Genomic DNA, 15,384 nt, shown 5'->3' on the forward strand with positions numbered 1-15,384 from the left:
CACGTACTGCGGTGTTTGCGACAACTGTCTAATCCGAAGGCCACGGATTCGAATCCCTCTTCCTGGGGTTGTACCCTTGAGCTAGGCGCTCGCCCTCGGTTCAGACAGTAAAAATAACTTACGGGACGAGTAACTGTGAGCTTGACGCCGGTCGCTCGCGGACAAACAAACTCAGACGGCAGCGACCATATAATTATATAGTATAGAGAGAAACGATCGCGGAGGATTTTTTTCGTTTGCTTCTCCTACGAGGTCGAGGACACGCGTGATTCTCAGTCACATATCAGATATCTGAGTGTAAATGGAACTGTACTTTGGTGTTCACGTTGGGATTGGCCTTTTTTTGGTCCGCGCCCGGCAGGGAAGAGTTAATGACTGCGCGTCCCGCCCTCGGCGCTCCCGAGGTGCTGATGCAGGCGGAGGCAGGTGGTGGTGCTCGGATGCGGGGCATCTTCTCCGTCCGGGTGCGGTCGGGCTGCGGATCGTCTGTCCTTCACTTCTTTTAAAGCAGCGCGAAGAAACTTCGCCGGCCGCCAATTCTTGCGCGACGTTACTCCGCGTCGCCACTTTGAGTCTCCGCGCGGGCGGCCGCTCGTTCGCACGCGCTCCTCCCTCCACCAAGCCCCCCCTCCACCCCCTCGCCCTCAAGGGCAGGTATTTCTGAGGGCCGCTTTGTCTGAGCAAAGCTCTGATTCCGCGGCTGAAACGATTCACCCGAGTGTGTTCGCAGTTCGCACGCGCTTCGCACCCGTGCGCTCTATCCGCGGTTTCCGCGTTATCCGCGTCGCAGACGGCTACTCACTGCAGGGCAGGCGCTTCTGCTTCTCGGCCGCCATGGCGTGGCCCTGCATCACCAGGGCTTGCTGCATTAACCGCTTCTGGACTGAGCTGGACAAAGCGGACATCGCCGTGCCGCTCGTCTTCACCAAGTACTCGGACGCGACGGACGAGCCGCACTTCCATGTGCAGCCGCGCTCCAAGCAGGCGCCCCCCCAGGGCCGTGTCGCCATAGAAACGCAGCCCACCCAGGGCGTCTCCAGGGCCGCGGGCGCCGAGGGCTCCACCGCCTCCGTGATGCGCCAGGACTTCAGGGCGTGGAAGGTGCGGCCGGAGCGAAGCTGCAAACCCAAGAACGAGTACCAGCCTTCGGAGATCCCGTTCAACAACGAGACGCAGTACCAGAAGGACTTCAAGCCGTGGCCGATCCCCAAGAAACGGGACCACCCGTGGATCCCGAAGCCGAGCCTGAGCGCCCGGTCCTGGCGCGCCCCCCCCGCAGAAGATGAGAGCGGGCTGGAGAAGAGCGAGACTGCCGACAAGGTGCAGGAGAAGGAGATGAAGCAGCAGGCGAGGAAGCAGGAGAAGAAGGAGAGGGGGCGGAGAGGCTGAGCGGCAGGGCGGATGCTGCTGTGGAGGGCAGAGGAAGGGCGGCAGTGGATGCGCTCAACAGGCAGATCAAGGAGGAGCTCGGCACCGGCAGCTCCTACAGGTAGGCAGGCCTCCTCAGCATCCTTCTCGCATTCTCAAGTCAGCGAAGACCGCAGGTGATCACACAGACAGAGTGCCTCCAGAATGTTCTTGGGTCCTCCTCCTTGAAAGCGGTGTGTCCACAATCACTGCGATCGAGTCCATCCTCCCGGTTGCTGGTGGTCCTCTTCTTCTTTCCCTCCAGCTATTCCAAGCGGTGCCATCTTTCCGAAAGAACCCAGTCTCTGCGCAATTTGTAAAGCATGACAAGCTCAGTCTTACCATTAGTGCGGCCGATGAGAGTTCTGCCTTGATTTGATCCGACATCCATCTGTTGGGTTTCCTGACTGGCAGCGATGCCCTTAAACATCTAATCCAGCAACACAATTTAAAGGAATCTACCGTATGTGCGTCCCATCCTGATTTTTCAGTCTACAGCTTTCCCATGTTTTCTTCCATTACGTTTATTCATTTAGCTGACACTTTTCTCCAAGCAACTTACAATGTTAAGGTTACAATTATTAACCCATTTATACAGCTGGGTCATTTTACTGGAGCAATTGAGGGTAAATACCTTGCTCAAGAGTACTGCAGTCAGAGGTAAGGATTGAACCTGCAGCCTTTGGGTCCAAGGCCAGTAGCTCCAACCATTACATTCCCAGCTGTCCTACTAGCAGGTGTTTTCTCCCTCTCTAGTGAGGATGTGGTTGCATTTAATGTCATTTTCATTTCTACGACTGGTTGTCAATACCTGATCTTTTTAAATGATCCCATCCTTATATCAGATTTCACTATGGAAAATCTCTAAATTGTCCTTGTCCACTAAACTGAAAGTATAACCATACCAGCAGTGGGGTAACGTGACTTGTTTGGTATAACATGACTTGCATTGTAACTAAATGCAAGGTGAGAAGCAGTATGAATACACACACACACACACATTTTCAGAACCGCTTGTCCCATACGGGGCCACGGGGAACCGGAGCCTACCCGGCAACACAGGGCGTAAGGCCGGAGGGGGAGAGGACACACCCAGGACGGGACGCCAGTCCGTCGCAAGGTACCCCAAGCGGGACTCGAACCCCAGACCCACCAGACAGCAGGACTGCGGCCCAACCCACTGCACCACCGCACCCCCGCAGTATGAATATTCAAAACTAATTATTTCAAAAAAACATCGCCATGGGAAGGCTTTTTGCCTGGTTAATGTCAGTGAAAGTTCTGTCACACATCCATAACTGATCCATTCATTTTCAGTAATTGCTTTTTGGAACCCATCCCAGAAGGAACAGGGTATAAGTCATGGTGCACCTTCAACAGATCACCGGGGTATACTGCAGACCACCCACACGGACAGATCCACTCACACACACTGAGGACAATTTAGAGTCACCAACTCAGCTTTACAGCATATTCTTGTAATGTGTGGTGAACCCAAAGTGCTGAGAGGAAACCCGGGCCAACAGATGTAATGTAAGAAGAAAACACAAGACAGCAAACCTCAGAGGTGCAACATGAAAGTAGGATGCGTCACACCACCATGCCCACACACACAGTCTGAAACCGCTTGTCCCGAGCAGGGTTGCGGCAAACTGGAGCCTAACCCAGCAGCACGGTGTAAGGCTGGAGGGGGCAGGGACACACCCAGGACAGGACACCAGTCTGTTGCAAGCACCCCCAGCAGAACTTGAACCCCAGACCCACCAGAGAGCAGGCACAGGCCAAACCTGCTGTGCCACCACACCCCCGTACCACCCTGCCCTTCTGTCGATATTTCACTATCACTTTTTACATAAAGTCTTACTCTGTTTATCTTTTGTGTTTTCCAGGAACAGGATTTGGTAAGAAAACAAAATAATTCAAGTCATATCCAGATGATAAAAGTATCGCTGGGTAATGGAAACACATAACTTCAGCTGCTCCCTGCTGTCTCACACATTTTTGTTTGTTACTGATGTGACCTTGTAAATGAAGAAATGAGAAACTCCAGCAGAACGATCACCACGGCCTTTTTGTTGTGTTCCATTGTTTTATTGCGCCCGTTTGCACCCGAGGAGCAGGCCGAGAACGAGGCCTCCCTTTGCATATCAGCTCCGGAGCGGTTCAAAGTAATTAAAAAATTAGTCTGGAGTGGTTGACCAAGGTAAATCAAGCACCATAACAAAGTTCATAATAAAGGTTGAGTGCGCAGTTTGTTTTTTGCTATCTGTTGTGGAGTTTGTGTGGTTCCTGGGCCCCTCCTGCTCTGATCAGTGTATTTTAGGTGAGTCTGTGACTCAGTTTTAGCCATGGGATGCTTGGGGCATAGTGCTCTATAACAAAATGCACCCCCATCCAGATGTGCGCAGCCTTTTTTCTGGGATTGGCTCCACATCACCTAAATACCCTTTGGTTGCATGTGACAACTTCCTGCTGTCATCTGCAGCTAATTTGGTTTGTATTACTGCAAGGAGTAACTCATTTGGTGACTGTCGCTGGACTGAGTTAAAAACGTTGGACACTGACCTCTTTGTCCCATCTGTTATGATGGTGGTCATGATAGATTTCGGATGGCTTTGGTCATATATGTGTTTTAAGCCCTCGTCCATCGTTTTACACTACGTGCTCTGTCTGCAGTGCGTGTATTTATCCAAAGAATGTATATGAAGTTAAATTTTAAAAAATAGTTTAATTTTTTTTAAATACTTAAAATATGTTAAATACTTTAAAACCTGTTGGATAAAGTTTTGTTTTGTGAGGTTTTACAAAACATAACCTGTTGAATGTGGAGCAACATTAAGTATTATTCAGCTTTTATTCACTGGCATTCAGTGACAAAAGTGACTGAAAAGTCACGAACAATCGACGTCCCGTGCCAGAGTGCCAAATGTGTTTGTAAGGTGAGAGAAGAACGTAAACACAATTTAGTTTGGAACTGCTGTCTCTGGAAAGGAACTTAAAAACTATAAACCAGCCTTTAACCTTTAACGTGTCTGATATTAAGAGCACAAATTTTAATGTGTAAAACAGATGAAAGCAGTGTTTCAGGCAAAAGTTTAGAGGCAGTTGGTTGTGTTGTAGTTAGAGCTGTTCCCTTCAATCCTGAAGGTTGCAAGTTTGAATCCTCTGTCCATCTGTAATACCCTAGAGTGACATGCTTACTCAAAATTACACGGTTGTATGAAAAGGTGGTTTGTTTAACATTGTAAGTCACTTTGGAGGAAAGCTTTACATTTATTCATTTAGCTGACGCTTTTCTCCAAAGCGACTTACAATGTTAAGGTTACAATTATTTACGCATGAAAGCATTGTCTATTAATGTGCAAAAATGAGGTTACATTACCTCTCTGTTCTGTAGCAGAGTGCATGTCAGCTTTGATGGTATGTTATTTAATGTAACACCAGTAAGGTCATTTTCTTATAGTTTTTTTGTAATTTTAGTGACCAGATGATGTATGCTGTTATTTATAGGACTGTTTCATCAGTAGTTGCTAAATTTATCTATCAGTTAATGAGAATAAACTGCATCATAATTAAAAAATAAGTAGATCGAGACCCTGAGATTTACAACTTTTTCATAATTCCTAACTTTTATCTGGATCAGACTTCCGCATAGCTATAACTGCCAAAACAGAATGATGGCATAATTTTTTTCAAAGTGACTTAAAACTTAGTGTCACAAAGAAAATAGTTAATGGAGAGCTAGAGTTAGGTTTTTAGTGACTTCCTTGGGATGGCATGGTAGTACAGCGAGTAGTGCTGCTGTCTCATGGCCCCTGGGTGGTATGAGAGGTTGTGGGTTTGATCCCTGTTGAGTCTGTGTGGAATTTATATGTTCTCCCTATGTCTGTATGTGTTCCCTCTGGGTACTCTGGTTTTATCCCATACTTCAAAGGCATGCTGTTCAGGTTCCCCCATAGTGTGTGAGTGGCAGAGAGAGTGTGTTCCAGTGATGTATGGACGAGTGACCCATTGTAAGTAGTGTATTTAGGGTAAGTCACCTTGGTGAATATGGTGTGTGGGCTGATAACACTACACAGAGTTCATTGGAAGTTGCTTTGGAGAAAAGTGTCTAATAAATAAATGCTTTTCTTAATCCGTGATGAGTTTTAAGGCTTTGAGTTATTTCACTTTTCAATGAAATTATATTAACGCTTTTGTGAAATGTGGATCTGTTATGTTAAAACATGAGTTTGGAAGCATTACATGAAAACAAAATGGGAAGTCAAAGTGATATCAGGTCTGAGCATTATAAAGGTGTATGTATTTACGGTATTCTGCATTTGTGCAGAGGGGGCACGGTGATGTGGTGGGTTGGACTGGGTCCTGCTCTCCAGTGGGTCTGGGGTTCAAGGCCCGCTTGAGGTGCCTTGCGATAGACTGGTCCCCTCCCCTTCCAGCCTTACGCCCTGTGTTGCTGGGTTAGGCTCCGGCTCCCCACGACCCCATATGGGACAAGCGGTTCAGACTGTGTGTGTGTGTGTGTGTGTGTGCGTGTGTGCGTGTGCGCGTGTGCATTTGTGCAGATATTCTGAAAAATGATATTCACCAAGATTATCAGATGAATGTGCTAAAATAATAATTGTAAAATATCATCTTCTTACAGCTTTCATTCTGAATTCCATGTAAATATATAATGTTTTTACTGCACTCCAACTTGGGTCTCTCTGAAGTGTATCGATACAGTCCCTGAATGCAGGATTGTCGTGATGCCAGGTATGATGCACGCTGGCACGCCTTAGTTGTGTTCGACACTGCGGAACTGGTACTCTGCTGGAGACCACACTGACAGTATATTCAGTATGTTCTAGGTACTCAGTGTTTCCAGGCTCTCCTGGGCTCCACTGCAAGCTCTCTGTGGAGGTGCTATGTGTTCTTGTTTTGCCTCATTATTCTTCCAACATTATTCCTTTTTTCAGGAATGAATTCAAAGCATACATGGATGTGAAGCCTGTGAAGCCCATTCGAGCCAGGTCACAATACAACCCCCCGGTGGAGGAGAAATCTAGCCTCGAGACCAGCTATAGCGCCACCTTCAGGGGCGAGCAGAGCCGGCACCTATCGGCCGACAACAAACTCCAAGAGCATCGAAGGATACGAAGCCTCTACAGTGAACCTGGCAGGGAACTCAGCAAAGTAAGAGCCTTGTTTGTTGTCACATCCTCAGAGCCAGGCCTTGTTAACTCAGCATGAGAGGCACATACCATTTCCACAGAACATCCATGAATTACAGGTGTATAGTACCTTCTCAAGCCAGTTGAAAAAACACTGCTGCCATCATGTTGCCCGTTGAGTAAGTTGTGTGAATCAAATCCCGTGCAATACCTGTTCAAGCTGGTATTCCTGCTCCTAAATGTTCAAGCCGCGTACGTAACGTTTATGGTTTTCTGTGTAAATATAACGTTTTAGATCCATCCACACCCTCAGACCGAAACCATAAGCACAATTCAATATTTACATTTTGTTCAGATTTGTTCCGCTTTTAATGCTGTTCCTTGTGTCTCTTCAGGTTGAGAAGCCAAGCACTCCAAAATCCAAACCAAAAAAGACATCAACACCAGTGTCAAGCCATAGTAAACCAGTGAAAAAGGCCAAAGAGAAGCAGGTGTCATCGGTGGCCGGTAACAAGAAAAAGGCATCTGAGAAAGACCCAGAGTCCACCCCGGCGGAAGGGCGAGAAGAAGAAGGCTAAAGAGATATAAACAACAAACTAGCTGAAGCGAAAGAGTAACATCAACGCACTTCTAGTTCTTTTCCTTGTGGTGGAAACAAAGGCTGCAAAATGAACCCGGCTCCTTCTGCCCTCTCGTTAGGTCCCTCGCTTTCTCTCACGTCTCTCTGTCTCGCTCTAGATAACACAGTAATGTCGATGTGATGTACCGCCTCGCCGCCTCTCGCCCCACATGGGCCCCAATTCCAGGGTCAAGCACACACGCCAAGCTGCCACCCACTGCTCCGCACCGCTCGCTCTCTCTCTATTACAAGGTTTCCATGGCTACATGCTGACCAGATGCCCAGCGGATGTTCTCCGAGAATGACTCCTCTTGTGCAGAACTGAAAAAAAGCAGAGCGTTTGCTGTCCTGTCTGCGCCGGCACACATTATCTGGTAGCATTTATCAGCGGTTCGTTTCCATATAAAATGTATTTGCTATTGATAACACTCATCGTCTGATTTGAAGCCGGGTTTCATTAAGATGCTGTTGTCAGTTCCAGGTGTTTTGCGAAAAAGTGACAAATTCGCCGTTACGGTTAGGATCCATGCTCGCTATTCAGCTTTTCTACTCTCAGGCACTATGTTCGTTTCCTTCCCTGAAGGTTAGAAGCTTCCCTCCTTTTTCAGCTTCTCCACGTAACAGTTCTCTTTGTAGATATTGTATAGATGAACGTAGTTGTCTCTTCCACCTCGTCTTTTCCAACTGTCATTGTCACTCTGTCCTTTTATGTCAGAAAGTATACATTATTATATTATTATTATTATTATTATTATTATATATTTTTATTATTCATATTAGTGTTTATATGTGGCTACATAGATGTATTATGTTACTGCTGTCACTTGATTGTTCTTCCTCTTGTGTTTATAATTCAACAGCATTCAGCATTCATTCACGTTCAACATTTATTTAGAACAACCTGAAAACATAAATGTGGGCCCAAATTATTTAAAAATGTAAACGTAATGTTTAGGTCCTACGCTACCCGCAGCACTTTTGTGAGATGAATAGAAGTGGCCATTTGACTGTGACTGGGCAACATTCACAGAGCTTGTAATTTCCTAATGTAATTTCCCGTCTTCCTGATCCCTTTGACCTGAGCCGATCGATAAAGGCTCTCCGAACTTATTTTCTCAAGTCAAAATAATTCCACAACACAAATGGTAATGGAAAAGTGAGGGGCAAACCTTCACTTGTGCAGTTGTATGTTTGTGCAAATTTCTGTTTACGGTGGAATTCAGTGTGTCCGGTTTTTGTGTGCTCATTACGTGTGTGCATCCGATATATCTGCCGCCATCCTAGTCTCCACTGTACACACCACTGCTGTTGCCCAGCACTGTTTTATTGAGCGAGTGCCGACAAAAGTTACTCCCTTGTTGTCGTTATTTCCTTATAGATTGTTTTCTGAAGTCCATGTGCATTTTTAATTTGCTTTATAGATTGAATTGTCCGCATGGTGAAAAAGAACCTTAACAATATGGAAAGGTTTCATTTATATGTGTATTTTTCCTGATCTAAATGTCACTCAAATCGATTCAAGCCTATAGTGTAAATACTGTACACAGGACGTGTGTGAGAACTCCTACGAAGCAGTACTCATTTAGTTTGACCATTTTTTGCAGTGTTTTTGGATGTCACACTTAGTATTAGTTACAGATACACTTTAATTTGTGCCACACATTGGAATACATTTCCTCACATGCATCTTGTGTAAGTAAATTCATGTGTAAGAACTGATGGGAAAATTCAAATGGAAAATGATATACTGTCAATTAATTAATGCGTTTTGGGAAACAACCTTCTGTTTGCAGCAGGGTTGTCAATTACCACATTTTTGAAATGTATGACCTAGCGAAAGCATGCTACAGGTTCAACCTTAGAAAATAATGTCTCAACTTTTTTTTTTTTCTTTTTTTAACTGAACCACAATCTTAAAATGTTTTTTCCTTTATTCTTCTTCCACCTTACCTATACATTGTGATGGTACCAAGCTCGGTATTATTTGTATTATTAACATTGTATCACCAATTACCAGTAAAATGATGAACAAAAAAGTAATCAAAACACAAAGAACACCACTGTATTTTCGCTATAATGAACTGTTAGTTTTTTTTCCTTTATAATACTATTTTGACACTCATGTTCATTACAAAGGAGCAACTAATTTCATTGTCTAGCTGACGCTTTATCAAAAGTGTATTCGTGTTATATCAGTATACACCACAAGATACCTTACTCAAGCATTTCAGGGTCAGGACCTCGCTCAGGGGCACTATAGATCCCACATGGTGCACATACCATAATGGCGACCCTCACGTTTTTCCACTTGAATGCTTGCTATTTGAGCTAGTTACTGAACACTATACTGTATGTGCCTCATTTCTGGTGTAGCTATGCATATTTGCCTGTCGTCTGTGTATGCATCGCATCTTCGTAACCCTTCTTGCTCATGCCTGAGTCCCTGCTGCGGCCCAGGACCTATCCCCAGTAACCCTGGAGGAGAAGTGCTGCCTCCCGTCCATTTGCAGCCTTTCGGCTAGTTGGCTCTTGGCTGTGGAACGCGCTGAGCTCCCACTCTCGGTACTGTCTGTCGCGCCTGCCGTTACAGAATGACCCAGAACATGAGAACGAAAACAAAATGACACAAATCTTGGTCCTGCTAAAATAAAGTGATGTGCTTGTGCTCTGCTTGCTGTTAATTATTGAAATTATTAATAAATGCAAAAGCATTTAAAAAAGAGTGCGTATAGTCTTTGTTGAATTGAACATGTTGGATGGTGACAGATCAAGGATCCTTTTGGTTGAATAAAAATTCACACATTTGTATAATCTGGTGCAAAATACATTTGCAACTGTGAGGTGCTTTTTCATACATACTGTAATCGCTTATACTGGATATCTGAATGATTTTTACTCTCTGGACGTACAATACTAGGAGAACCTGCAATGTGTGCTTTTCGGCTCTGTTCTACTAGCAAATTTTGCCAAATGTTCTAAACAAAGAAATTCAGTGATGGAGACCAGTGGCCTTTGCAGATATTAATATTTAATCTGCCCATGAAATTTTTAGGCAAATTATATTTACTTGGATGAAGGTGGTCACTGTCCTTTGTCTGGCTGCAGTCTGCAATTACTTGTGGTTTCTGCTTATTTCTATTACACTTTTTCTATCAACATTTCAGTTCTCAATATCAATTTTATAACAGTTATTACGTGACAGACTAGGATTTAAAAGCCAACTTGCCCTTTTGGCATTATTTCTGTTCTTGGCATCCATTGCAGAATGGAGACATGGCTTGATGCTGTTTCCATAGTAATTTGAAAGTAGCTTTGAAGGGGACGTTCAGTTTTCATGTCTGTTCTGTAGTGTACAATGTTTTTCAGTCAATTGCCTGTAAGTATATAGTTAATTTAAAAAAAAGCTTCTAAGCTGATAGTGTAGTGGTTAGAGCTGCATTTGAATTCAAAGGTTGTAGGTTTGAATCTCGCTTGCTGTTGTACCCTTGAGCAAGATACTTTTCCTAAATTGCTCCAGAAAAAGGCAGTTGGGTAAATAATAGTGAAAAGCTTCACATTGTAAGTTTCAGCACATTGACGCCACAAACCGGACCTGCAGATACAACCTGCATAATATCCGCAGGATCCATCCATACCTCACAACAGACTCTGCCCAACTACTTGTCCAGGCCATGGTGACTTCCCATCTGGACTACTGCAACTCTGTCCTGTTGGCCTTCCTGTTACTGCCATCAAACCTCTGCAGCTTCCTATAGCTGCCCGAATCAAATTCAAGACCCTGGTTATTGTCTACAAATGCATCAATAGAACTTTAAGCATTCACATTCTCACTCTCACGTTCTGAGTTCTCTAGCTGTCTACTGGTATTATTGTTATTACTGTTACCGTTATTTATTGTCATTGCTATTAGCATTACTCACTGTCATTGTCATTGTTTTGTTTGTGCAATATTTCTATTGTCTCTGTCTTGTCCATAGTCTGTGGAGAAGCATTCAAGAAGAATTTCATGATACTTGTACACGTACTTGTACCTATGACAATAAACTTGAAACTTGAACTGCTCCTAGCTATTTACAAGACTTGATCAACCACTACATCCCAGCCAGACCCCTTCGCTCATCTACTTCTGCCTGCTTGGTGGTCCCGCGCACAAAAGGTAAAGCATTGAGGTTCTTGGTTCTGGCTCCATTGCGGTAGAATGACCTCCCCCTCTCACTCAGGACTGCTGAAACTCTGTCTAGATTCAAGAAGGGTCTGAAAACTCACCTTTTCCAGACTCACTTCGCCCATGATCTCTCCAGCTCATGTATGGTGTAAATGTTCATGCACCGTAACTTTATGATCATCCCCAGATAAGCCTTTATACAGCTGCTATTCTGTCTTATATGTAAATGTTTGTGTACCTTTTAAAAATAATAAGAAAAAATCTGTAGGAAGGTGATCAGGATTAGTCTTTCCAGAGTTTTGTGCACTTACTTGTGCAAAAAAAAAGAAAAGGAAACGATCACAATTTAAACTAAAGGGAAATGATAAAGTGATCGGAAAAAGGTTAAATGGCAACGAACATTGGAAAAGAGAAAATTAATGCTTCTTCAATGTTTTTTATACCTACAAACAAACACACACGCATTCTCTCTCTCTCCTCCTCCTCCTCCTCTCTCTCGGTTTTAAATACTGTAGTAACATTTATTATTATCTCTTTCTATGTCTCTATTATGAATACTGTAGTTACATTTAATATTCTTATTGTTATTATTATTATTACTGTATTGTTATATTAAAGATGTTTTTAGTGTATTTGGAAGAGTTTCTTTAATGCTTTTCTGCATAGAAAGGTGCACTATTTACTAAAACAAACATTTGACTCACTGACGTTAGACACGAACCATAACTGTTCTGACTTAGGTACAAATCCAACTAAAAGACAGATTTAGGAACGGAACTCGTTCATAATCTGGGGGCTGCCTGTACTTATGAACAAGAGGCCATTTTCCCCTCTTGAGTCTATCCTGGGGAGGATGGGGGGGCATCCTGACACCAAGTCCCCCTCCACTATCAGAAATTAATCACAGATCATGAATGAACATGAATTAACATGTCTTAAAGCAGACTGCTTCAATGATAAATGCAGTCTTCCTCTGGGCATAAAACCTACCTTGTATTCATTTCCATGCTCATCTGACCTTTCACAGTGTACTGAGGACTGAAAGTGGGATGTACATAGAATTAAAACACGGTAGTTCATCAGAAGCAGACAAGGCAATAAGAAATACAGTATATAAAAGTTCTATTATGCAATGGAAGTGGAGTGTGTCTATAAAGCACATTATACATTCATAAGTTCACATAAGTGGTTTACCACAGTTAAAAGTATCCTTATTAATTAATACAGGCTTTCCTCACATAACATGTATAATTCATTCCTAAAAAATCTGTTGCTAAGGTAAATTTGTAGTGTGGGATAATGAGAAGAGCCAAGAGAAGGATGCTGTGAGGTGAAGGTGCAAAGTGCTCTACCTGACGTGTGTATTAGACAAAAGAAGACAATACCAGGTGAGCTGGCAGAAGATGAGCCAGTTGCAGTAGCTGAGATAGACCGCAAGGTCAGAGTGCACAGCTTTTACTCCAGTTACCTGCTTTGCTGACAGTTTAGGATATTTTATATCTAGACATTTACTTATGCTTGTTTTCCTGATATGTTCCATAATTGGACTGGACAGGTAATATGTAAAATGTATGTATCCTGTGGATGACCAAACCCAAAAAGTTAATGTGGCCAGCTGCAGAATGAGCTGTATCTGTGTAAGGTGCCAGGTGCAAGTGCTGAAATGGCAGAGAAAGAAATAATGCAGTGAAAATAAATCAAGCAACTCGGATTACCAAAAGCAAAAAGAAGAAACGTGCTTCGTATGTATAGAGATCAGTAGGATGGCAGTGAATCAAAGCTGTTCTCTGCATCTCACCTTGGCAAGCGACAGAGCTGACAGTAGTTGGTTTTTCTTCAGTACATTTTCCCCCTCAGTCCGCATAGGAATCTAACCACAACACTAACCCTGACTTGCTGAAGCCAGCTGTCAGGTCAAATGTGTCGTCAGCCTGCTAACAACCTGAAGAAACACACGAGTACAGTTCACAGGAGACAACCTAGCTCATGATCATAACACTTTGGAGATTTAATGAATTTATTTAATGTAGATTAAAAGTACAGCATTGATGTTTACAGGGAATTTTAAATGATTACAATGTTAAGTACTGTAAAGTGTTTATATTGTATAAGTTCCAGTAGCATTCAAATAGCAGTTTAAGCCCACTGAGCGTAGCCCTGTCGGAAGTCTAGGAAAATATCACTGATATACGTACATGTACAGCATAAGTGTACTCTGGGAAGACGCAACATTCCCACGAGTAGCATTTTGCTCCTCTGCTTGACTGCTGGGGGTGTGACGAGATTCTTTCACTTACAGCGAAGTCAAAACTGATTGAAAAAAGGTCCGTTCATAACTTTTTGGTTATATAGAGCTGCACTGACCTGCCAGGATTTTAAGGTTACTGTAGACTTGAACATGTCTGTCACTACAGAGATGAAATGAATGAATGAATAAATGAGGTAAGGGGAGAGAATTTGCCCCAGATGGAAGAGTTTAAGTATCTTGGGGTTTTGTTCACAAGTGAGGGGAGAAGGGTGCGTGAGATTGGCTGCAGACTAGGAGCAGCGGTAGCAGTAATGCGGTCGCTGCACCGGACTGTGGTGGTGAAGGAGGAGCTGAGCCATAAGGCGAAGCTCTCCATTTACCGGTCAATCTACGTCCCTACCCTCACCTATGGTCATCAACTCTGGATGATGACCGAAAGAATAAGATCATGGATACAAGCGGCCGAAATGAGTTTTCTCCGCAGGGTGTTGGGACTCTCTCTCCGTGACGGTGAGGAGTTCGGACATCCGGGAGGAACTCAGAGTAGATCCGCTACTCCTCCACATTGAGAGGAGCCAGTTGAGGTGGTTCGGGCATCTGACAAGGATGTTCCCCGGGCGCCTCCCTTTGGAGGTATACCAGGCACGGCCAACTGGGACGAGGCCCCGCTGGAGGGATTATATCTCACAGTTGGCCTGGGGGCGGCTGGGGATCCCCCCGGGTTGAGCTGGAGGAAGTTGTGAGGGACATGGACGTCTGGGCCTCTCTGCTCTCCCTACTGCCACTGCAACCCTACTAGGACAAGCAGGATAGAAATGGATGGATGGATGGATGGATGGATGGATGGATGGATGGATGGATACTGTAGACTGGGTTCATGTAATGTCTTTTGTTAAGTACATGGACATCCACTACATTTACATGCCCATTGTTCAGACAGATATGAAAGATGGATGAAGAGTGTTACTGAGGTGAGTCTGCTGTAACTGTAGCTGTTGAATGCTGGTACATAAAAGTATGAGAAGACTATAGAGGGAGATAATAAAATGAATACAGTATATAAGTTGTTTTTGTGTGTGTGTGTGTGTTTGTGTGGTGTGTGTGTGTGTGTGTGCCACGCCCACACCTCCGGGCCAACACGGAACACCTGGGACGCAACGCAGACTACAGCATGAAAGGCTGCGTCAGACCACCAGCTGATGCGGAACCTTGATCCGCCTCCTCGTTAGCGACCTTCTCTAGCCATTTCCTGTTCCCGAACGCCTTCCCCGAACCCGTCCCTTGTTCCCCCGATCTACTGCCTCTTTCTGATCATCGACCTCTTGCCTTTGTACTGACCTCGCTTTTTGGATCCTCCCTGTTACAACGTTCGCACCTCGAAGACCCTTTGCCCGTCCTCTGACCTCCTCTCTTGGATTTCCCCGAAGACACCACCACGATTACCGCTCTGCACTTGGGTCCGCCGCTTCCCTCAGACCCGACCATGACAGCATGTAGAGTAAGGTATATAAATTCTGCAATAACAGAGATTAGGAAGTGGGACACGCTGGGGTACTCATTCCATGTGTAATTTAAATACGATAATGCAAATTTAATTAATAGTAATATTACATTAACTACAAAAAAGACCCTTCATTTTTTTGTTCAATGTATGCTCGATTCACTTAACAGTCCTGGATGAAGACAAAGTTTTTCTTGCATGAAATGAAGTTAAAGATACAGAAATAGGGGAAATTCTCAGAAAATGTAAGTATCCCTTGGAAAACTGCTGCTGTTAGAATTAAAATTAGGC

The 15,384-nt window shown here is 44.1% G+C and overlaps 1 pseudogene; it reads left to right on the top strand.

Annotated features, from left to right (window-relative positions):
* Positions 1-819: 819 nt before the first annotated feature.
* LOC114911680 (microtubule-associated protein 6 homolog) lies at positions 820-7,138 on the top strand (annotated as a pseudogene).
* Positions 7,139-15,384: the final 8,246 nt, after the last annotated feature.

The sequence above is a fragment of the Scleropages formosus genome, chromosome 10, assembly GCF_900964775.1.
Source record: "Scleropages formosus chromosome 10, fSclFor1.1, whole genome shotgun sequence".
NCBI classification, from domain to species: Eukaryota; Metazoa; Chordata; class Actinopteri; order Osteoglossiformes; family Osteoglossidae; genus Scleropages; species Scleropages formosus.